Here is a 25378-nt window from a genome sequence, read left to right on the forward strand (position 1 = left end):
CGGATTATTTCTGAAATAGAAATTTATTTTAGAGTGGAAAAATCTTTTGATTTTTGCATAGTTGGATTTTCCACTATGTAATAAAATAAAAGCAGAAACAACTTAAAGAAATGATGCATTTTACTGAAAAAAAAGAGAAAACCCTGTCATAGTTAAGATGTAAAATTTTTCACAGATCCCATCCATTTCTCTTTGACAGATATGGAAATATCAGTCATGCGCTGCTGTAGCAGCAGTGTAATCTCCACAGTTGAGAAATCTTGAAAAATACCTCATGTAGAAGTCAGGCCTTTTGCATAAAGGCATTCAAACAACATTGCACCTTATAGCAGTGTCCCTGGGTCTGCTCGAAGGACTCCTTTCACACTGGAGGGAGAGAGAACAGCTCTTCCTCTTTCCTTCCAGGCTCCACCACCCAGCACGTTTGTTCTGTGTGTTCCTATTCCTCTTAGTCTGGTCTAGTCTGTCATACCTCCTGGCTGCTGGAGGGCAAGTCAAGTTCTCAGTTCACTCCATGCCTGCTTCTCCTATTCAGGAGCGAGGAGGATAAATTCTTAACAAAGGTCCTCTTTTCTAGTTCCTGTTCCTAGGCGTCCTCTTTTTCCTTGCCAAAAATGTCTTTTGATCTACCTCTCCCAGCCAAAACATTCATGAAATGTGCATGACTCCTCACAACACTCTTACTGCTCATAGTCAGCTTTGAAAAATACAGTAACGCTGATAACTGAAATCTGTGATGTTGCTGTGGAATGAGTAACAGTTGAGCTTTGGTTATGGATGGGTTTTCTGGTAGACCCTTGGGCACCTTGCTGTGTCATTCTATGTTAATATTAAATTCTTATATTTTCCATGCCTTCATGAAGAGAGTATTGACTAGTCATAAATTAATGATGTGCAATTGAGAATAAAATTAGGAGATGTCACGTATTTGTTCTATAATCATATACTGTAGGAGATATGCATGAAGTAAGAGGATAGAGTTAAGGTTTCCATTGTAGTAAGAGTATTAGTTCAACTTCTCAGAGTCTGTAGGTTTTAAACTATTGAATTAAGCACATACATATATTTTACACTGCACTAAAGGAAGCATTATGGCTACACATTAGATTTGGAAGCTGATGCAAATAGCACCATTAAATGCCATCTTTGCATTTAGATTTGCATGTTTGTTATTCTATTGAAACATAACTGCATTAGTACTCCTGCTTGCTTTTATACGACCAATTGAGATTTAGAAAAGGAACTTAGTTTGTCTTTTTAGCTTGCATATTATCAGCAAACATTGTTAGCGATGTGGCAGCCATTTACCCTAAGTTTGATATCTAAGCCTGAGGCAGTCACCCTAGGCTTCATTTTTAGGCAATGAAGTGAACAGACACCTCTAGAAGGTGATGCCTCTCATGCTAAGTCAGCTCAGATAAGGGAGATTATTAATTGCTCTTTACAGGTGCCTTTTTTGACTATTGGCTATAAAAAAGAACCAGCACAGGCTTAGATCTTTTATTGTTAGACATCTCAAGTAAAGTGGCTAGACCCACATTTTGTCGTGGATCAATGGAACAGCTTTCAAGTTATGTTAATTTTGTAAGATAAGGTTAAATTGTTATCACTGCAATTCCTGTGGTAATATGCTTGTTTTGCAAGGGAAGAGATGTAAGGAAGGAAGAGAAAAGGAGTAAAACCTTAAAGTGACCTATTGTACAGTTTACCAAAAAGAGTTTGCTTGGATACTCCTCTCAGTAGCAGCAACAGCAGCCCTTTAGATTTTCAGGCATACAGCTTCTAATTCTGGAAACCAGTCCTCCAACTACATGCTCTTCACCTCTCCCATCCTGCTACTGCACATTCCATCTCCTCCAGAGAGGACTCTCTCTTTTTTGTCTCACCTATCACAAATTTGTGGATGATACTAACTTAAGGGGAGTGGCTGCCATGACAGCTGCCAGAGCTGCCAAGCAGACCTTCACAAACTTTAAGATTAGGCCAGCAGAAACCTCATGAAATTCAGTGGAGAAATGGGAAGTTCTTTACTGGAGTAGAATATCCTCATCCATTGATACAGGATAGCTACTGCCTGGCAGTGCAACAGACCTTTTGGGAAGAACCTCAGGGGTACAATGTACATAAGATTCAATGATGTGAGTCAGCAGTGAATTCCCGTTTCAAACAAGGCAAACAGTCCAGTGGGCTACATGAGGAGAAATGTGGTCAGCAGCTCACAGGAAGTTATTATTCCCTCCTACCTAGTGTTGGTGAGGCTGCACCTGGAATACTGTGCATAGTTTTGTTCAAAAGCCATGTGAAAAAATTGGAGAGGCTCCAGTAGATGATTACCAAGATGGTCAGGGGCCTAAAGAACATAAACTACAAGGAGAGACTGAAGGATCAGTGAAGAAGGGGGAGTGGGGGGGTGTCTAATAACAGCCTGTATCTAGTTAAAGAACACTTACCGAGATGACAGAGCCAAATTCTTCTTTATAGAGGCAAGCAATATAGCCAAGTAAAATTGCCACAAACTGAAACTTGGAAGGTTCAGCCTGGGTGTTACGAAAAGCTGTGTCACATGGAGGGTAGTGCAGCCCTTGGTTGGGTTGCCCAGATAGGTGGTGCAATCTCTGTCCTTTGGGGTGTTCAAGACTGAGCTAGACAAAGTCCCAGCAGAGCTGATCTGGGGCTGGTGGCACTCCAGCTTTGAGCAGCAGGCCACTTCTAGGTGACTGCCAGAAGTCCCTTTTAACCCATATTTCTGTGACTGTTTTCTGTACTCTCACTAGGAATACCAGACTCTTCCTGTGCAGCTCTACTCCACAAAATCTGGAACCTGATGCTGGACTTTCTTTCCTAACACTATGGCACTTTTAATTCAGGGAACTTCAGCTACACCTGCCTGTAGCTGTAGCAGGTCCTGCCTAAGCATTTGTGAAATAGGGTAGTAGTTAACAGGGAGCACTGCTGCTGCTGTTCCCAGATCACAGGTAACCTTTAAATTGCTCCTTATATCACTATAAAAATGCGGTTAGGGCACTTCCTTGTGAAACCTGGGTTCAGATCCCTGCTATGCTCAACACCAGTGAGGGCCTTGAAATTAGATTTCCTGTAGGTGATGTAAGAGTGCTTTAATGACTGACCTATTGTCTCTTCTTGGGAAATATCAGAATCAAACAGTCCTTAAAGAACTTAAGAGACTCTCAGTTTTGCCCAGCTGGGAAGCTGGTTTACAGGATGGGGAGGGCCACTGCTTTCTTAATTCTAGATGCAAGCTGTGATTGCAGAATTTTCATTTCCTGATGTGCCCCTTTTAAAAAATAAGCTGGTTTGCAAGTCTAGCCATTTACAAATGATAACTACTCACAAACTTAAGAGAATTTGAGCTGAAAATTAGTGAAAGATGGAAATGTGGAACTGGAGAGCACTGTTTTACCATTGCTCTTCATCATGAAAGGGCATCTTAAAATCCTTCATAGCTTCCATTAAGTCATCTTGAAATTTTCTATCTCAGTAATCCCAGTCTATTTTAGATGAAAAAAACAAATGCTACTTCTTTTCAGTGTTATCACTTGAATTCACTCTGGGAAATGATATTTTTCTCATTGAAAAATGGTAAAGTGAGCCCAGCTTTTTGATAGAAGCAAACTATTTATTTTATTTTGTTTTGTTAGTGGTATCATCTCTCTTGATTTGCAGTCTAAGCATAGTACAATGTATATTTTTAAATACCAACTTAATACAGCTTGAAGGCTTAGATAACTTTGCTGGAAGAACTCGAGTCTTTTTCCTCAACAGTCCACCAACCCTGTACACCGTTCCAGTTCTTTGCCCTCAGAGAACTTATTTTATATTTGGTCTATTTGAATCTCCTTTTTTAAATTTTATTGATCTAGTCAGTGACTATACTTGCAGATTCGTAGCATTGTACTGTGGTACTGTACATTATCCTTTCTTTGCAGCAAACAAAACCAGTAAAAATTTATGTACCTTAAAGGCAAATAGGAATCTTGCATTGCCTGTGTGCTTAAAACAAAAGAATACTGAAAGAGTCTTTCTTTTCAGTTCCTTTTTCTGAGCTTCATCAATGTGATGTTACAGTAATCTGTCTCTGTCACACTTACTTTCTTCTTTCACTTTATAATGATCTCCTTCATATGGGCTCATTCAGGCTTCAGAAAGAAACAAGAAGAAGCAGAGGTGGGATTTTTTTTCTTCTGAAATGCATGCATGGATGTGGTCAAGGATAATCAAGAGGGTCAGAACCCTTCCTGGATAACACCAGGTTAGGGGTAGTGGTTGATACGCTGGAGGACAGCGCTGCTGTTCAGAGACATCTTGGCAAGCTGGCCTAAATAGGGTGACAGGATCCTTGTGAAGTTGAATAAGGGCAAAGTCCTGCACCTGGGGTGGAATAATCCCATACAGGAGTACAGACTGGGGGCTGATTGACTAGAAAGCAACTTTTCAAAAAAGGACCTGGAGGTCCTCCTGACAATACAGCAGTGTTCCCTGGTGGCAGTGAAAGCTAGCCACCAACTGGGCTGTATTAGTATGAGGGTTGTGAGTTTCAGTTGGAGTCCTGTGTCTATGGCTGCTCAAAACCAGTTGGAGTTATGCTCCAGATGATAGCTCTAAAAATGCCATATTTATAACTAAGCAGCACGGATATAAGTGATACCTGTTATTTGTGCAGAATGGCACCTGCTAGGGGAGGTTCATAAGCCACAGAAATCCTCAATAGTCATTACAGAAGAATAGCAAAGCAGGCAAAATAGCAAGCTATGAAAGGCAAGAAGAAAGGGTAAAGTTCTAATTTTGGTGTCTAAAAAGATCTTTGTGAGCACTCTACTGACAGCCTGACTCCTACAACTCACAGTTGTAAAGGGTGATGCAGTTAGGTCCTTTCTTTTAAAAGGAAAGGAAATACTGGGGACATAAAGTGCTAGCAGGCAGTTGAGATCTGGAGTTCCCAGGCTGATTTCTCTGAAGATCTTTTTCTTTTTCTCTATGAACTACAGATAGAGTATAGGACAAATAGCTTCTAATTGGGGTGTCACAGTTATGTTCTAAAAGCTCAACAGGATGAATCTGGGGCAGATCTGGGCTGAATTTTGTGAGTAACATTACAATCAGGATTAAAGCTCCAGAGAGTTTACATTTGCATTTCACTCTGCCTCAACTGCACCCTTTGGCACAGCCTGGATTCCAATCTGACTCACCACTACACTCTTAAATGTCAATCCCCAACTTGCTAAATCACATCCCTAACTCTTAAGCAAGGAAAACTAATTTATTTTACAGAATTAAACTTCCAGTTTACTCTTTCCCCCTCTTAAAAGTGGAATGCAGCAGGCCAACAAAGACTCTAGGCTTTTTAACACTTGCTTGTGACAAGTGTGTGGTCTGAATGTGCTGAAGAGGTCATCACTAGCAGTGGCAAAGGTTATTCATCAAACATGCAAGATGAGGCCAGGTTTGCATGCAGAAATAAGCTGAGCAGGTGAGGACAGCAACCTCAGGTATCAGCCATACCGGAGGCTCAAGAATACTATTAAAGAGCTGTACGTAGCCTCTTCAGTGCTGTTTGATAGAGCTGGCAGTTGAGGTTCTTTCTTGTTTATCACTTGCTGCTGCTTTCTTAGTTTGGCCTGGGGTCATCCGTCTCGTCTCCCATGATGTTGCTAGTCAGCTAGTGCCAGGGCCACAACAGTAGTGGATGGTTATCTTTCTTAAATGCTCATGTCTGCCAACACAGAGCTGCTACTGGAAGATCAAGGGAGATTTAGCATCTCAGGTTTTTTCAGGCGCATTTGTGCTGTAGCTGTGCTGCCTGCCTCCTGTCCTGGACGTTCTCTGAGAGGGTGTTTAGCTCGATATATCTTCTAGTGATTGACAGGCAAACTTTCAGTGTGTAACAACAGGGAGAAGCCACATTTTGAATATATTAGGAGCTATAACTTCTATTGCAGCCAGAATGTGTTCATATGCAGAGCTGAACAAAGGCAGACCAGGGCCCAAGGTGTGCCCTGATTGAGCTATCCCATTCCTCTAAATCTGCTTAACAGAGCTATCTTTTCCCTGCCCAATTCTTTTTTTCTGGTGTGCCAGTAAGGTTCAGATTTAAGAGAACTGGAGCAGCCTCTCAGGGTGTCCATTTTTAGCTGGATCCAGACTTAGGCAGGCACTGACTAGACTGCAAGTTCTCATGATCTTCACTTAAGTCGTGTGAAATTAGTATTTTTGTGAAAAAATGAAATTAGGTTTGATGAAATTAGATCAGGTGAAATTAGGGTTTTTTTTAACTTCCTGCAGTCCTAATGCCTAGTCTATTGTGAATGCCTAAGAATCTTGGCTTTCATTTTAAAATGATTAACTACTACGGAATTGTGATGAAACTCTTCAGATCATGACCCAGCTACATGGGTCATTCGCCAAACCGGAAGATGATTACAGACCACGCACAAAACATACTCTTTTTCTCTCAATATTTAAAAATTAGACATGGATCATTTTGTATTGAGCAGCTGACACAACACACATCTTTTAAAGTGTATTGACACGTGTTGTTATTCTCAAAGCAACAAGGCTGTCCAGATCTTTTTGTATCTTCCATGTCGGGGTACAAAGGATTGTACTAGGGATATGCACTGAGGGAAAACTAGGCTTTTTTAAGTCTGTTGTACTGCTTAGAATCCGTCACACACAAAAACACCTCACAACAGCTTTGTGACTGCCTAATCCTCCATGCTGAGGTTTGTAGCACACCTGACAGAAGACTTCACAGGAATGGTGGCATAATACGTGTGTGCTAGAAGGACTTGCAACAGAGGACACGCCTCATGGAATGGGCCCTCTTCAAGTGAGCCCCAGCCTTGGGAGGGCCACAAGTTGCATGTGTTGGCCTTGGTAGCATATTGACTTGTGTGTTTTCTGAGCGGATAAGGAGGGGAGGTTTAACTAGTCCCAAGTGTGGAGTGACCTGCTCTCCCTCTTTCCCCACAGTGAGTGTGTTTTTTACATAATAGTGTTCACTTGATGAAAAAGGGCAGGAAACTATACTGGTCACTCAGGTTGGAAGGGCTCCCTCTGGTCCCATCCTAGTGCCATGCTCATACATCGAAAGCAGTGTGCCAGAGTTGTTTGGCCAACATCTTGGAGTTGTACATGAAATATGCAGAGAATTGAGGTGAGGATTAAGCAAGGTTCTCACTGGGCGCTGCATAGCAGCATGTGCCAGTTGGGAGCACAGTTGACAGTCTTTACTCAGTGCCTGAAGGTGTGCAGCATAGACTTGGACAACATGCTGCAGCCTGCAGACCCTCCAGAGGGAAGCCTTTGAGTCACACAGTCATGGCCAAGGAGTAGCACTGTCCAAAATCAAATTTGGTGTGACATAGCAATGGGTTTTAACTAACTTTTGCAAGAGTCAGTCAGGAGTACAGTTTTCCACATATTGCAGGACTGTTGCCTCGAGAACAGAAAACACCATTTTATGTTACATATTCATAACTTGTTAGAGCAGGTCCCACTCTGTGACAGTGATGTCCTTTGTACATTCTATATTTATTCTATATTGAACCGCTATAGAATAAATATTCTATATTTATTGTTTACTGCCCAGAGTCAGCACTGCCTGCTGCTATAATCCCTAATGCAGTTGTAACTGTAGGAGATTTTTGTTTTAGCCCCCAAAGTAAAGAAGGGCCTGAATGTTTAGCATAAAAGGATGTGTGTTTATTGCCAGCCTTGCTATGTAGTCTGAGTAACCATGGAATAGAACTATAGGATCTATTTTGCCGCGGTGTTTTGCCACATAATTTATCGGAACTCAGTTGAACACATCTTTGTTGACTGAGGAAAAGCTTGTGCAAATGCCTGGCATGTTTTAGCAAAATTTACTAGCTCTAAAATAGCTAGCTTTCTGGAGCCTCAGAGGCTTAGAGTGGTAAAATCATTGGAACAACTGCTAATGACTTAACTACAGTGGATTCATTAGTTAAAACTGCTGCCAGAGACTTGAATCTTGCAGATTACTCTCTAGTAGCAAGTGGCTTAAGCTGCGGGGTAGACCTTTGCCTGATTTTTGACTCTCTCACAATCAAATGGAGTTCTTGCCAGATTATTCCAACATTGAGTTCCGGTTTTAACTTACTCATAAAAATCTTTTGGTTCTCAACAAACTTCATATTTGCTGCAAGTGCACTGTGAACCAATATCACAAACAGGGTTACTTCTGTGATTCTTGTCTGAAGGGCTACTTCCTATTCTAGCTATTCTAGCTCTTCCTCTCAAATATGGACAGCAATCAATCACCCATGAAATCTGAGGCATTAAGAGGCTTCCAAAGGAAAACACAGCTAATCTATATCCTCTGAGGGTCATTTTGTATGAGATGATAACAAAAGTTAGTTGTGCAAATCAGTGATAGAAGTCTTTTCTTACAGGCACTTACTTAAAATTATTTTGTACTTAAAATGGATACTTAGAGGTGATCTTTGTTGGCATGTTACAGAAAGTCACAGAGCTGGTCCAGAAAATTTAAGTAGATACATTGGTCCTGTTCTCCTAAATGGCAATCAAATTTCCTAGAAGTACCAGCACCAACTCAGAAGCCAGATATTAATGTTGCCTCAAATGTTTTTCCGCAACAGAAATTACAGCAGCAGGTTTTGAGCCCGCTGGAGGCATTTGCAGGTTTTCCAAGCTCCTCCAGTAAAGCCTCTAGCTTTTATGCCAGGTTTTGTTTAAATACTTTCAATCAACTTTAAGTTCAGTGAGTGTCTTCTTTCCACTTTGGATCAGCAAAAATAACATTTCAATTTTTCTCTCATCTAGATAGGGATACCTTAGACCTGGTCATTATTCAGGGTCTTACAAGCTCTTTTGTTAAGAGAAGAAGTTGATATAGAGTCTGTTCTTTCTCTACTGTAATTCTGTTATTTTAAATACCCACAAAATCCCATTTCTCCAAATGGAATAGGAATCTAGCTTTGCTCATAGCTCCACATCTCTTTCCAGCCTGTGCTCCACCTCTAAAACTTTCTTTCATCTTTTAATCAAGATCACACTAATTACATTTCCACTGCTGACATTTTGTTGAGCTTTTGTTGCTTCTCTCCCATGTGTGTGTGTACAGGCATGTCTCCAGAAAGCAGTACTGACTCTCTTATAGCATCAATCCCCAGGCAAGCTAGTCTGTCCCTTCTTCCTTCTAGCAGCTTCAGTTAGCTGAGTCTCAGTATAAGTATATAATTCATATGCTGAGCTACTAAAATTCTTCTTGGCTTTGCCACTTTGTTGCTCCTTAGAGAAATACTTCAGGTAATGATGAATCAAAGAGAAGTACATATCTTCAGAAGGAATTGAATTGTCCCAGTCCCAATGAATTATGATTTCCTTGTGTATTTAGTTCTTTCTTCTACAATAGGCATTTTACTGTGATTTCTGTAGCAGCTTCAGAAAGCCATGCGATACTTGCTTGAAGTACTTGAAGACACTTCAAGATTTGTGAATGATCAATCCCAAACCTAAAGTAAATAGGTTTCTTAATTTTTTCCATAAATTGCTTGTCTCTTAAACATGTAAAAAAATAAGGGCCAGCACTTAAGACTGATAGTCTCTGCACAGTGGTAACTGTAGGATCACAATACGTGGCTCTCATCTGACTAGTTTGCTTATGTAATAAGTTTGCTAGTCTTATATGAGAATGACAAAAGATTAGGTATGGGTATAGAAGAAAATCCTCAGCGTAGTCCCCCAGAGTATTTGATAAAGCCCTCCTTCTCTCAAGCATCCTTCTGATGCTGCCTTCCTAGCTGGATGGCTGAGTAGTTTCCAGCTTCTAGAAATGCTGGCCCTTAAGGAGGAAGAACACCCTCCCTCTCCTCCCTGCTAAGTTTTGTACATGGTTGTTGCTATGACAAGTATTGTCTACAAGTTATGAGGTGAACCTCATCCTGACGTGCAGTCCAGTACCAGATTTATTCTCTGGACTGGATTTTCATGTGTTACGTTTCTCATTAAGTAGAGTTTTTCCGACTGGATGCTTTCCAGAACTTACTCAAGTTTTCATAAAGGAATGACCAGTTTTCCATTCTCTTTTGGTGCCTGGGACTTGATGGGGTGCACCCACAAGTACTGAGGGAACTGATTTATGTCATTGCAAGGTCACTCCTCTGAAAGGTTGTGGTGATTAGGGGAGGTTCCTGAGGACTGGAAGAAAGCAGATGTCATTCCTATCTACAAGAAAGGCAAGAAAGAGAATCCAAGGAACTACAGACTGGTCAACCTCATCTTGATTGTGAGGAAGGTGATGGAGTAAATACTCCTAGAAACAATTTCCAAACATATTAAGGGCAAGAAGGCGAGTGGGAGTAGTCAGCATGGATTTACAAAGAGGTAATTGTGCCTGACCAACCTGATAGCCTTCTACGATGAGATAACTGGCTTGGTGGATGAGGGGAGAGCAGTGGGTGTTTACTTCAGCTCTAGTGAGGGTTTCAACAGTCTCCCATAACATTGCCAAAGAAAAACTGATAAAGTAGTATGGGCCAGATAAATGGACAGTGAGATAGACTGAAGACTGTCTGAATTACCAGGCTCAAAGACTTGTCACCAGCAGTACAAAGTCCAGCTGGAGGTCAATCCCCAGAGGTCAATACTGGGGCCAACAGTGTTTAACATCTTCATTAATGACCTGGATGATTGGATAGAGTGCACCCTGAGTAAGCTTGCAGATGCTGCAACACTGGGAGGGGTGGTTAATACACCAGATGTAACACCACTGAGAGGAAACTCAACAGGCTGGAGGAATGGACCCACAGGAACGTCATAAAGTGCAACAAAGGGAAATGCAAAGTCCTGCATCTCAGAAGGAATAATCCAGGCACCAGCACAGGCTGGGGGAAGACCAGCTGCTGAAAAGTAGCTTTGCAGAGAAGTACCTTAGGTTCCTGCTGGATAACAAGTTGAACATGAGCCAGCAATGTGCCCACAGCATCCTAGGCGGCATTAGGCAGAATGTTGCCAGCAGGTCAAGGGAGGTGATCTTTCCCCTGTGCTCTGCACTGGTGAGACCACATGCTGAGTGTGCCGTTCTGAGCTCCCAGGTACAGGAGAGACACAGGCACACTGGAGTGAGTCCAGCAAAGGGCCACTAAGATATTAAGGGTGTGGAACATCTCATATATGAGGAAAGGCTGAGCGAGTGGGAGTGTTTAGCCTGGAAAAGAGAAGGCTCAGGGGAATCTTATCCATCTATAGAAATACCTCATGGGGAGGAGTAAAGATGGAGCCAGACTCTTCTCAGCGGTGCCCAGTGACAGGGCAAGAAGCAATGGGCACAAATTGAAATACAGGAAATTCAGTTTAAACATAAGAAAACACTTTTTTACTGTAAGGGTGATCAAACACAACAGGTTGCCTGGAGAGACTGTAGATTCTCCATCCTTGGAGATTTTCAAAACCCAGCTGGACTTGGCCCTGAACAACCTGCCCTAGTTGACTCTGCCTTGAGCAGGGAAGCTGGACTAGATGATCTCCAGAGGTCCCTTCCAGCCTCAATGATTCTGTGATTCTGTGATAGAATAGTAAGCGCTGTTTTGTTATGTTTTGTTTCTTTGCAAAGATGGCTCGGCAAACCAAGCATATATACCAGCGATGGTTCATCTGCTGTTGATGTTTCGACATTTCATCGTTCAGTCCAGAAGCTAAAATAACCACACTCGTGTTAAACCGACAAGGGTGAAAGGTATCTGCTGACTGAAAAGGTCATTTCTGGTGTCTTTTCACTTGTGTCATAAAAATAAAACCAGTCTCTAACTAGGACATCTTAGTATCAACTTTGTGTGTTTGTGTTTTTTTCCCTTTCTCTATCTGAGTGTTTTTCTGTCAAAAGCCAGTTCATGGGAACTCAAGGGAAATGTACACCAGGGGCTTGGTTAAGCTATTCTGATTTATCATTTTGGAAAAACAGTGGGGCTGTCTGCCACTGTCCCATTACCTGTGCATTAGTATGTGTGCTGGCAGTAACGAAGCAAGCTCCATCTGTACAATTACTAATAGTTCTGCCACAACCACTGTTTTTATTTTCCCAGGAAATTAGTAGAACAGCAAGTATTATGCCATTTACATGCAGTTAATCAGTAGTGTTCTTATATAATGCTTCGGTGAAAGATTGCAACTTAGTTACATGTTGTTTATCCTAAGAACCACTGTTCCCAATGTTATACTGCCATAGCTGTGGCTGCCTTACCACAGTCAGCAATGCACTGTTCACCACTTCAAACTTAGAGCTACATTCACTGCTGGTTCAACTCCAGTGGAACCAGTGGAGGATATGAACTGTTATCACAACTATTACTTGTGATAATATTATGAGGGTGCTACAGAAGTGTTAAGAAGGGAAAGAGGAAGATTGTTTAAGCTAAGGGCTGTGTAACAGGACTGTAAAGTCAGCCTGCGTCTGTCCAGTTTGGATTCATACTAGAGCTGGCTTGCACCTGCCTGCCTCAGGTTTTATAATGTAACCTCAAGCACCTGGGTTTGCTCCCCTGGGCAAGATGAAGAGATGGAGCACAGCCATGGGATTTAGGCCTCCAGGCTCTGGTCTCCCCTCCCCAGAAGCCAGCCACCTTGAAAGAAAGATGAGGTAGCCAGAATCTTCATAATCATCTCCATGTCACGTTGCACACCTTTTAGCTGACACAGAGCACCTGACTGATGACTTCATGCATCTGACATACAATGTAAATATGCTGCATCTGAGGCCAGAGAGTGGCAGGGATGCCTGGCCCAGCGGGTGGCTGGGGTCAGGCCTTGCCCTGGATGGTCTTTGGCTTTCATTACAAGGGTGCAACACCATACTTTATATCCTATAATTGGGAGAAGGCTTCAAAGTTTCAGATGGGCCCCCGTGCCGTTGTATGATAAATCTTCCAATTGTGCAGACTTTTTGTCCTAACTGATAATTCTAAAACATTTCAAGTTTTCCACTGAGAAATGCTGCAGCTCTGCTGCTCTACTTAGAGCCTGTAAGGCCTGAGGCAACTTGGCACTTTTGAAAATTTGGCTGTGTGCGAATGGTTGCCCTTTGACTTCCATCAGTCCATTTTAGTAGATCGCACACCGATCACTGTGAACATAAAGGGCTGCCACAACGGTGTATTGGATTTTCAAAGGCACAAATGCTGGCTGTGTAAATAAATGAAATAAATAAACTTCAGGTATGTAGAACTAAGTTTGTAATGTGGAATATTTCCTATGGAGAATTATTTTTTCCCTTAGAGTGGTGGTCTGAAATGTTCCAAATTTCATTTTAGGGAAATACTCATTAATATATCTCAGATATATATAGTCAGATATCTCTTAGGTGGTGGATGAAACAAAGTTTATTAACTGATCCATATCCAGAAATGTTATTAAAATCAAATGTCAACATTTTTATGTACTATTGTATTACAGAGATACCAGACATTGTTAGTCTAAAGCATTCCAACATAGGCCAGGCCTCCAAGAGTCATAGTTATTCTTATAAGTGTAAATTGCCATAAGCATGTTGAACAGCAGCTATGACAATACTGTGAAAATAGAAATTGGTGGCTTTTGTTAAAAAAAATTTTAAATCGACTTCTGTTATCCTAGAAATTATATATTTCCCAAAATGTTTTTTAGATTTTGTATCTTCTTATGGTAGCTTCCTGTTATATGCTGAATTATTTGGCTGATGACATAAAAATAAAACTGGTAACATCAGCTGTGCTCGTGCTGGAAATTAAGTGTTGAAGAGCAACAGCCAATAACCCCACTGAAGTGCAGGAGGACAAGGAAATTTGTTTTGCACCTTTTGTGACCAACAGCTCCTGCCCAAACCTGAATGTTGAATCTGTCCTTTGTGAAAGTCACTTAAAAGAAACTGCAGGAAGCGCTGAATCAAGCATCAACGTTTATAGTTTTAAAAACCTGCTAGTAAAGTTAATAAGAATACATATCTCTACTGTATTGCAGAGCCCTGACTTGCGAATAGGTCCACTCAGCTGCTCACAGGAATTTAGCAACGGATTTAGGTTTAAAATTTTCTTATAAAGCCTCCATGGAGTCTGACCTCCTGCATAATCTTATACCACCTCCACAGCTGGCCCCAAGCTGCTTTTTGTAATGAGATAAAGTGAAGTCAGAATTTGGAACACTGGTTGCTGCTTCTGTTTGAGAATCCATATTTTGAATGTGCCTCTCTCGATTTGGGAGATGATCTTGCAAAACCCAGGAATAGATAGACATACTAAATTTCTCTCCTACCACAATGTTATAAACACTTCTAAGCCTAACATATTCTGCATGGCATAGGAGAAAACCCATGCCTAGATTTATTGCAGGAGTTCCCACTGTATCTCAGAACCCTCACAGTAGAGTAGGATCATCTCTTGCTAGTGACTTTACCAATATAACATGAAGGGATGGTCTCTGCATGAAGCAGTTTACAGTCTAAAGGCAAATAGTAGCACAATGCTGAGATACACAAATGAACTTTAGAATAGCTGGATCTTCTACCAGAGTAATAGAACTACTCCTGCAACACTGAACTAAGCAGCTGCTTTTTTATATTGCTGCCAACAGTGAAATAGTACTATAACATTTTAAGGAGTACTGCAGCTGCTATAGAAGCAAAATCTCTATATACAATATGTTGTTAAGTAAAGGGTAAAAACAGAAAGTAGAATGATTTTCCCTTTGCCATAGGTTAGTCAGAAATCTACACTTGGAAAAGGATCCGTAATGAGACATCAGCTTTCTGAGGGACCTCGACCACAGCTGATTGTGAGAGAGAGTTTTCAGGAAGATTTGGAGTTAATTCTAGAGAAAGCAACGAAAATTTGCAAAGGAAAGAAAGACAATGAATCCAGATTAGCAAATACAAGGACATAAACAGAACTCTTGCAAGAGAACATTACTAAGGATCCGAAACATCAGATTGAAAGACACCAGAGACAGCATACTTACCGTCTCTAGGGAGGAAGGCAATTCATAAAACTTGCATGCCTGTACCTACCTACTGGGAAAGAAGAGCAACAGGTTCGTAAGTGCAGCATCATAAAAGGAAGCCCCACAACTGAAATGAGGCTATGACCAAAGGCAGACTTGCTTTAAGGAGGAATACTTGGTGTCTCTTCCAGATTTCAGGGTGATGGAGGTTAGGTTGGTCACAGGCAGCGAAGCGTTTGAGATGGCTCAGTCCCAGGAGTGATGGACATACACACATTCACAAGGAGCAAGAGACTGCTACTCCCAGATTCTGTCACAGAATACAGGAGTAGATAGAGCTGTGACAGTGATGATAGTACAATGTTGTGCAGCCTCGCTCCCCTTACGTGTCCTGGAATCAGGCAGTGCTAAAGTCTGTGTCTACAGAGATGCTGTGAAAAGTTAATGGTGTAAACAGAACAGAACCTACAGGAAAATGGTTAAATGCTTTTATACTCTGTTCCTTTGCAAATTAAAAAAAATTGACTTCTTGCCCACATAGATTTTGGAAGTTACTGTAGCTCACTCATATTAACTGTATGTATTATTGTTGTGAAGTGAGAAGATCTAATGGAGAAAATAGTAGCATATATTACACAGCTGTAGAAAGAAAAAAGCAATAAATTTATGAAAGAATTGTAATGAACCAACTCATGCAATCTTTTTTTTAATAGTAAAACTAAAGCAAAAAGTTCTATGCCTCATTCTGCTCAATTAAAAACAATTCTCAAAGCCTCACCTATGAACTAAAGCTCAGAATCAGCATTTGACTTCAGATCTCCCAAGAGGCCAGTTTCCTTCAGTGCTATTGGCAAGGTTCTTCTTGAATCTTGTACTGCTTTCACCTGTAACTATCTTTCTTTGGTTCTCTTGTTACTTCTGTGATTGATTGCTTCTTCAGTTTGTCCTTCAGAGGAATCTTTCCTCCTTATCTCTCCCCTCCCATTCCCTACTAAGTTTTCAAGGGATTTCTTGGGACTTTGTCCTCTATCTCTTTTTCCATTCTAAATAAGTTCATTCCTAAGAAAACAGTTCAACAGTGATCCTTATGCTGACAACTTTTAACTGTCTCTCTCTATTTCAGAATATCTCTTTCTTTCCAAGCTAATATTTTGTCCTGCCTCTCATTCTCATCAATGCCTGCCATATTCAAGATGGTTCAGTTGTCTCTATAATCTCTTCTATTTTCCTCTGTGATCACTGTGAATACCACCACACCACCTGCATTAATTAAAGTGAAAGACTGTGACCCAGAACCTCTTCCTGTCCCTCTTAAATTTGTATGCAAGACTGCCAACGAAAAACCATCATGAAACTGACCTCCCTATATCAGATCAAGAGGCTGTTAAATCTATATCCATTTCCAAGCTTACATCTTAAATGGTTTCAAAAACATAGGTGAATTTTGAATGATCGTAACTTTTATAATCAGTATTTCTCAAAGTTTAATTTGCAGGCAATATTAATTTATAGTACTGGAGGAGAACATAATAAATATTCTGTAGTGAATTTTTAAAGATTACTGATGTCTCCAGTTTTACACCTTTGCTATTAAAGTTGTGCTAGTAATTAAGGAACAGTTATTGTCTGTGCAAATTGTAAAACATCTGAGTTAGCAAAATGAGGTTACCCTGCAGTCACTCACGGTAAAATTGCTGGCTCCAGGATATAGTGTTTAATCCCATGAATAGCCATTTTGAGTTCATTATGGCCTGTACCAGTCCCTTAAGCTGACTTTGATGCGCATGTTTCGTCTTGAGGCTACAAGCCTTAACTCACAGATACCAGTCTAAGTGATAAGAAGTGTTGAGATATTTGTGTAACTTTCAATTAGGTTTTGAATTATGGCAATACATGAACACCGAAATTTTTCATTGGCTAAACTGTCATTGAAAACACACTTGTACCATCAATGTGATGCTTAAGTAGATATTATACTGTTGACCTGATGTCAGCTCTTGTGGGTAGAGGCTTTTTTTTTTTTTGATGGGAGTCTTCAGAGGATGGAATATAAATCTGTTTTAAAGATGAAATTGCTAGTTCAGCTACAGCTTTCAACAGTGCTTTTCTGTACTTGGACTACTTTTAAAATCTTCTTGTTATTTCAAATGACCTAAATTGGAATTCACTGAATGGCTTTTTTAAAGCGCAAATGAAGATCAAAGTCAGAGAGGAGAGACTGCAATAAGAAAGTCACTTCAGTCATCCAGGCTGTAAAGAATTCTCCACAGAAGCATTTGCAATGTATGCCTCAATACTGACCCATGTGAAAGTCTCTCTTGCCTCTGGGACTGCAATGCCAGGGCCTGGAGCACAATCCCATACCCACCCCAGGAGTCTGGTCCTCCGCACTCAAGGCCAGCTCTCTTGGCAACAAAGAACTATTTGAGAAGCCTTGGCCAGCCTTGGAGTTCTTTGAGAAAAAGTTGGAAGAAGCCTGTGCAGAGTATCCCACTTTGCTCGGAAATTGCTTTCAAGCTGAGGCCCCTTGTGCTTCGTGCCTGCTTGAGCTACATTGCAGCTGTATTGCAGCTACGTGCATACCTGGCCAGATCCTGACCCTGCCTGACCTGTGGACTGATTTCCCAACCTTGGGTCTCTGCTTTGTCACTACGGAATTGCCTGGTGACCTTGACGCTTGGCTGAACCTGTCTTCCATCACTGGGTCTGTCCGGCTTGCCTAGCTCAGCATTGTAGGACCAGGCCCTGGCTGGTGATACCATTGCCTCTGCCTGCCTTGTTACAATGTTTGGCACCTGGCTCCCTTTCTCCTGTGGAATAGCCCGCCCTTGCTGTTCCCTGACAAACAGGACCTGCAAACACTGGAGCACCCCAGATAATACAAAATTACAGAAACACTTCCCTTCAAAACCATGTTAGTGAGACTGACAGATATAAGAATTCTCATTCTCTGCGAGTTATTTCATTGGTACTGTTATTTTCAAGATTGAAAAGCAGAGGAAAAAAAATCAGAGACACTGTCCTTTGAAAATATTCTAAAGATCAAACAAAGTTACTTTCCCTCTGGCTTGCTCAGGCGCTCCTTCTTGATTTCTGCTTGCTGGCTTCCATTGGAAGCTGGTCTTTCAGTGATTACTTTTCAAAATTGCATTTGGAACTCTTTCTCACAGGATGCTCTAGAAACCAAGAATATAAATATCTTCAAAAGATTAGCAGGGGGCAAGAAAATAAAGGTCCATTGACAGATCCTACCTCAGGAAATCACTAAATCCCCAGTGGTAAAGGTGGTAAAGTTGCCAGGAGAAGAGTAATTCTATACTTGTAGGGCTTGTTAAATGCTTTACCTATTCAGCCATCATGGACCATTCATTACAGACCAGCTCCTGTTGGAAACTGGCTGCTAAGCTTTGAACTGACTGAGTACATCTGTTGTTATGTTTTTATGATGTAATATTATTTGACTGGGATACTAGAATAATATTCTTCTACTTGTAAATTCTGGCAGCACTGACACACAGGCTACAAGAGCTGTTGCCTTTGCAAGACTTCTGACTTTGTTTCTCTTAATTGATTTGATGCTACTTACACACCTAGGTGCTGCAACCGATGCAGAAGTGCTGTTGAATGCATCTGCAGCTGAGAAATCAGGCAAGCAGAAGAACCTGTTCTCTTGGTGAAAAGCAAGGGGTGAGGTGAGTCTGTACTTAACAGTTCTTACTTGCTTTTTAAGGATACATGAACTATATAAAGGATTGATTCCTACTTGTCCACTTGATATTTCAGACAGTGTGATCCAGCTCTGTTACTCACCCTCCCAGGGAACCTGTAACTTCTGATCTCTGCTATATGTGTGTATACCTCTATATAATGTGTGTGGAGGGTCAGAAAATAAAGATGGCTCCCTCACAGCACTCCTTTTATTTTTATAATGGTATGTTAAGATGATATACTGGCAAACGACAGCTAATTTCCAAGTGTGTCAGTGAGATACCATAAATGTCAAAAGAAAACTGAGAGTCAAGCACTGCTGAAGTAGTGTCATGGGTTGAGATATGCATTTTCTCCCGGTTTTCCTACCCCTCAGCTGCCCTCCCCAATTACTACAGAAGCCATTGGTACCCCGCCTTGTGTTTTATAAGTGTATTTTGTGATCTAGAAAATACATTGAGGTTATTGTGAGATACTGCCATGGCTCAGTACCTTAAACGCTAGCCATAAAAAAGGACATGCACGGATCGAAACCTTGGTGGGAGATAAAAGTCATGATCCATCAAATTAGAAATGTGCTGGCAAAACATCTTGTTTTCTTCATGTATTTGACAGGGCCATAGTTGATCACTTAGTAATAACATAGGAACATGAAAAAAGTGCTGAAGATGTAGCCTGGTGCTGTTTGGGCTGAGAAATGTGGCTTCTGCTTTGAAGTGTATCCTTTTCTATCGCAATGTGTACAACATCATCCTCATTGCTATTTCCCAAATTTTTAATACACATCTAGTTTTTGCTTTAGCTTTGTCAAGCTAGCCCTTTAAAACATGGGTCAGGATACCCAAATTATGAGAGAAATTCCAAACCATTCCCCTGTCTTATAACAGTGGAAAAGAGCTTCTGATCATTTAACTCCTCTGATCCATGTTGGCCTTGTTTTCAACTTTTTCTGTGTAAAAATATGAGGATCAGAAGATTTCTTTTTTTTCACTTTTCTTAAATGACTGTGCAAGTTCATATTTTATCTATTGGCTCCTAGGTTAAAAAAAAAATCTGAGAGTCACATAATATAAGCCAGTACTGCCTTTCTTCTATTTTCCCTACAGACATTAGTCTTTCCTGTGGTTTGCTCAGTTCTCTTCCTAGATTTATGAAGATATGTGAAGAATATCTCTTCACAGATATGAGGGTTTTTATGAACGCAGTCAGCCTTATTCCTGAATTCACAAAGGGCAAGAATAATATGGATCAGTACTGTTCTTTGGTTCTTAATCAAGTCACGAATGACGATGCTGTGCTAACTGATACATACTTGGTCGAGGAATTTTGTTGCCACTGCATCAGTCCCCATTAGTAGTGCACTTAAGAGCATTTGCTCAGACATGTATGGTAATATGTAGTTCCACATTAAGAAACATACATGTATGTATCTACATGTTAGCTAGATGTCTAAACTCCCAGTATGGTCAGTGGAGGAACAGTCAATACGGTCAATTGGTAGCACCTTGGGAGTGACTCAAGTTTCCCTAAAGTAGAAGCCTAGAGGTCGGTAAGCGAAGTCCCTCTGCAGACTGCATTGAGTATAGCAGGAGTATAGACACCTACCACACCTAAATTCAGATATTTTAATCTATAGATGAATCCCACTCAAAATATTCTGATAAAACTAGAGAGAGAAATGCAGACTGAAAAACTTACCTACTCAAAGTGCAGTTTGGCTGAAGGGTAGCACTTCTGTGCTCTTGTAAAAATATGACTTGGGGCCTTTGAGTATTCAAAGATGTTTGGTGTCTGACTGACAAAGGTGTTTTTTAACTGGTTCAAAGAGACTGAACCCTTAGTAGCAAATTCTACTCTGTGCTTTCCTTGGACATAGATTTAATAGTGATCAGTCTGGCCTGGCCTTTCATCTGTGAAACAGGTGAGTTTACTTGCTCCAGCTACTGATATGAGTAACCACAGAAAATGTCTCTGCTGTTAGAGGCTAGTTCTGAAAGCCTGGTTATGAAAGGATTTCCATTAATCTCAGTGGGGTCTGTAGTCTGTGTGAAGACTGCAGTCACCACGGCCTCCACACAGATGCAGCATATATGTTAGTCATTAACTGATTCAAATGAAAAAGTCTCTATTCAGGCTCCCACCATCTCCTGGCCCCTGGCTCAATGGGAAGAATTCCAGGAAAAGCGGCTGCCTCTATCACTGCAGACCCAGCAAGAGGACTCAGCTCAGATCTACTCTTAACACCAGACTAGGTATCAGTGTCCCTGGGGTGGAGTACTTGCAGAGAGTGGATCTTTACTTTTAAAAATTCTTTGCACTTCTTTCTATTGGGCTGATACCTTATTTTCTGTTGCCCTTATCTGGAGGGGAGAAGACAACTATTATTTAGTAGTGTTTTTTACAGCCAGGACTCCTATAGGAAATGCACTGGTGTATGCCTTTGGAAATTTAAGACCCTGATCCAAATTATTTTACACAAGGGGGTAGACTCCTACGGGCTTCAGTAGGCTTTGGATGAGGTTTCAAACTTTTATTTGTGCTTTTTGATACAAACATGTAATTATATGTGTTGGATAACTGTCAGACATCCAAAATCTTCCTTTTTTTCTATCTGATTATCAGCCTTACTCCCATAGTTGTATCCAGCATGAAAAAGTGGACATTTCCAACTGTGAGACATTATCACCGTTCCTTTGTTTAGGACCTACTCTGGGGAGCCCTGTTTTGACAAAACTACCAATAATCCCAATGCGGGGGTGTGTGTCGGGGGGGTTGTACATGCAAAACCTGCAGACCCTGCTGCCTCCAGGAGCTCTGCACAATTATGGCATGTAAGTAAAATATTCTTTCTTTTTCAGAAATGGGAGTATTAAAAAGGGCACTTTGCTTTTACTAAAGATAATTGTCAAGCTGATGTTGGGCTCTAATATCAGTTTGCAAACTGCAGGCCAACTCAACCAGATTTAGAACTATAGTAAGATATTTTATAAACCTCATAGAAAAATGTAGTGCTTGATAAACACTGTTTAGGCAAGGCATTTATAAAAAATGACTTAAGTGTGGTCTCTTGGCTGCACATACATACCCAGGTTACTGTGTGCAGCCATTAAAAAGTGATCTCTCAAATATGGAGAAAACCTTCTCCACACAAGTCAAAAGAGTTGTACCTAGTTTTAAATAACTGAAATCTGACTCACCACTGAATCATGGACTTTAAAAATACGTATTACGGCCTACTAGAAAATCCCACTTATGTATATACACTGCATGGTTCAGGGAGAGGTATTCCATTGCTTTTGGGAAGGCTGCAAAGGTAGATTTAATGTCAGGTACTATGTTTTACGCAGGCTGAAGAAAGCTCTGCATGTATTTTTATTATTGTTTGTTCCCCCTGAGGGAGGACTGTGGGTTGCCACTGCCATTTTTCCACCATAGCAGGAGACAGAGAGAGCCAAGCCTGTGAATTTCATTTTGCATCATGTAGCCAGCTACTAAGTTGATGGTTTGTATTACCAAAGAATACAGGTCTTAATTCTGTACCCCTGGGCTTGGTGATAGCTAGTTGTTTATGAAGATATCTTTTCTGCTGTATGAGGAATAAACTTCAATTCTTTACTATTGCAGCAAGACAGAAAAACGTTAATGTTTTCCTCCACCATCAAGTGAGAAGTGATTTCTGCACTAAAGTTCCTATCTATGACCCTGTACTAATTATATTATAGCATCTTGAATGGGATCGCTTACTTTTTTGTCTTCTGTTGATAAGTAATATTTGCACTAAAAAGCTCAATTATAATAATGTGTTCCCTCATTGACATCATGCTGACATCCAGTGCCAGCAATACAAACAATTAACATTAGATTGGGATACTGAGCCTTATTGTACGTAAAGAAGCACTTTGTGAACAAGTACATGGAGTTTTTCATAGAATGAATATAATCACTATATGCAATAGACTTCATATTAAAGGAACACATCCTACAAATCTGATTTAATGCCATGTCATTTTTTTTAGTGGATTTTAGATCAGGCCCTAACTAGCGACACAGAGCAAGTCAAATGCAGCGTATGGAACGTGAGCCCCACCAGTTTGTATTATACATGTGAAGATGAAGATACAGTAAGAATTCAGTCAAGAACCTGCGTATGAAAAATCATTTTTCTTTCAAAGGAGGGGAAGCATGTCTGTTTACTGAGCAGTCCAACGAAAAAGTGTAAGGGGCTGAATTTGGAACAACCTGGTTATCCACAGAAAGATAGTTCCAGGCTATAAAAAGCTAAATCCGGATGTTAGTATTAGCCTGGGTTGCTCTGACTGCTTTAAGCAAGGGAAGCATGATGTGCAGCCTCAGTAAATAAGTATGATGGCAGAAAATGAACTGTAGTGCTCTAAGATGGGACTGAGGTGAACTCAATTTAGACCTTACAACTATGGTGAGTTTAAGGTAGGAACAGAACAAAGGGTTTTGGGAGGGAGGGAGCCTCTGCTAGGCTGGTCACCAACTTGCAATGAGTTTGTTGTTGCCTGTTCTGCGCATCTCAGAGAGACAACTGTCCTCCTATAGACTGCTAGACTTCTCCACCTCAGGGAAAAATATTTCTGTCTGTGTGGGTTTTGAAAACCAAGCAGAAGAGGTATACTCCATCTGGCCAAGCAAGGCTCTTGATGATAAACAAAATCACTTGCTTATCAGTGTCCGAGGCTGGTAAAAATGGACTATTTCACTTAGTTCTTCATTCAGGGAAGTGTGTTACATTCTTGATTTTTTTTTTTTTTTACAAGACTGGAAAACTAGAGATTGGGGGAAGAGTGAAGGAAAAAAGTGGCCCCAGAAAGTGCTTGAAGATTCCAGTAAATCAGTAGGCTGGCCTTGTTAATACTTCAAATGATTTTTGACAAAGCCTTTCAAATGGAAAAATGAGATATTAGAAGGATGGTAGTCTTTTTTTATCTGCTGAAGAAGATGGATGGGTATGACTTAAGATGTCATGTATATGAATGAGTGCTATAAAGGGATCGTTCTAATGATATGCTGTAAAAGACAACTGTCAGGAATAAATTATTTTTCTCTTTGATGAAACTCATGATAACCTAGTTAAATTCCCCATGACACATTTGCTCACCTAAAGTTAAAAGGTCTCCTAAAATGTTTACTGGCCACAAAGGTCTTTGCTGTGCGCTTTCACTGTGAAAAACATAGGGCAGTGGCTTCCATAAGAGTAATTTCGCCTGCAATTAGTGTGTTTGTATACAAGTACACAGGCTTTGATTAAGCAAAGGAAAGTACTTAAGCACATGTGTAAGTACTTGCCAGTGTTGGAGTAATGAAGCTGAAATATGAAAGACAGAACAACTCGAAAAGTAACAGAGCTGATAAGAAAAACAATTCTCAGCAGCAGAGGAGCTCGAGGCTTCTGATGGGGTTGGAAATGCGCTGTACGCAGTTATCTTCACAGCTATCTACTCAAAAGGCACATCCCACATGCGCAGCCTGAGACGACCACAGTACTTTGCTTGCTCCGCAGGAGCAGTGCTGGGAAGAGAGAGGAAGGCCAAGAGGCTGAAACCAGAGCAGGGGGTACAGACCTGTCCACAGGTATGAATCACCAGCTGCACAAGAACGGCTGGCTTGAAAGAAAGCTGACATCCTCGTACTGTTGCCAAGCCCTTCTCCCCGAATAACTCTGTAACTACCACATACAGAACGTGTGACCGCCTGCTGGTGTGTGGCTCAGCACTGTGAGGCCCCCTCACAAGAGACACCGAGAAGCACAGGCATGATCAGAAAAGCCTGCAAATCGCGACCTCCCTAGGAAAGGCAGGGTTCAAGGGCGGGCTTTACTTGGGGCAGTCAGTAAACCTGCACACAGTAGGAGGCACAGCAAAGAGGACAGTAACACGCTGTCCCCTGTTTCAGCTGGGGCTGTGAAATGGCTGCCGGCCAGGGGCCCCGCAGCGCGGTGCTGGGTGGGGCAGGGTGGGTCTGGAGCTTCCCTGAGCCGGTGGCAGCCGGTTCCAGCTGGTGCTGAGGCTGAGGGAAAGGGCAGGGAAAGCCCTGTGGGTGCCACAGCCTCAGCAGGAGCTGGAGAGGAGGGTGTGGGGGCTCTGCTCCAACACATTTAAGAAAGTTAATGGCGGCCTTAAGGGCTGCAGACTCATTTTTTGGGGGGAGGGGGGGAAAGGCTTCGTATGGATACCAACACCCCTGAGGGACTGCAGCTGCTGGTGACCCACGCTGGGGCTGGGACACTAAGGAACAAAGTGGCAGGAAAAGCAGAGGGGGCAATAGAAAAGCGTAGGGCAGTAGAAAGAAACCGTTATTCACATTACTTCAGCTCCTATGCTGCCTGTTGCCTTGCTGGAGGAACTGTGACCTACTGAGCATAAAAGATTCACAAAAATAAGGATAGTTGAGAGCGGGGAGGGGGAGATCAGGGGTTTAAGTGTTTGTACAATTCATTGTGTCCTTCTTTTCCTCAAGACGCGGATCAGTGATCGTAGGTTTGTGTTGGCTGGCAATAAATGAAGTCAAGTAAAATTGCGCAACCTGACACAGCTTTGCCTTTGACAGACCAATACATGAAATGGTGGGCCACCCTGCAGTAAGGGGGATGTCGCCTGCGCATTAGGAGTTTTCCAGTGGTGAAGATGGCTGATCACAGAACAAATTGCTGAGGGAGGTTGTGGAAATGGTGGAGGAT

General features: G+C 41.4%; 1 long non-coding RNA gene across 17 annotated transcripts in view; it reads left to right on the forward strand.

Moving 5' to 3' along the window:
* LOC104137987 (uncharacterized) overlaps positions 1-25378 on the forward strand; it is a 235779-nt gene that overhangs the window by 34978 nt on the left and 175423 nt on the right. For all 17 annotated transcript variants that reach the window (XR_011136084.1, XR_011136088.1, XR_011136096.1 and 14 more), the window contains exon 2: positions 18562-18659. This is a non-coding gene — a long non-coding RNA (uncharacterized lncRNA). The remainder of the gene's footprint in view (positions 1-18561; positions 18660-25378) is intronic.

Source organism: Struthio camelus, chromosome 1 (assembly GCF_040807025.1).
Source record: "Struthio camelus isolate bStrCam1 chromosome 1, bStrCam1.hap1, whole genome shotgun sequence".
Taxonomy (NCBI): Eukaryota; Metazoa; Chordata; class Aves; order Struthioniformes; family Struthionidae; genus Struthio; species Struthio camelus.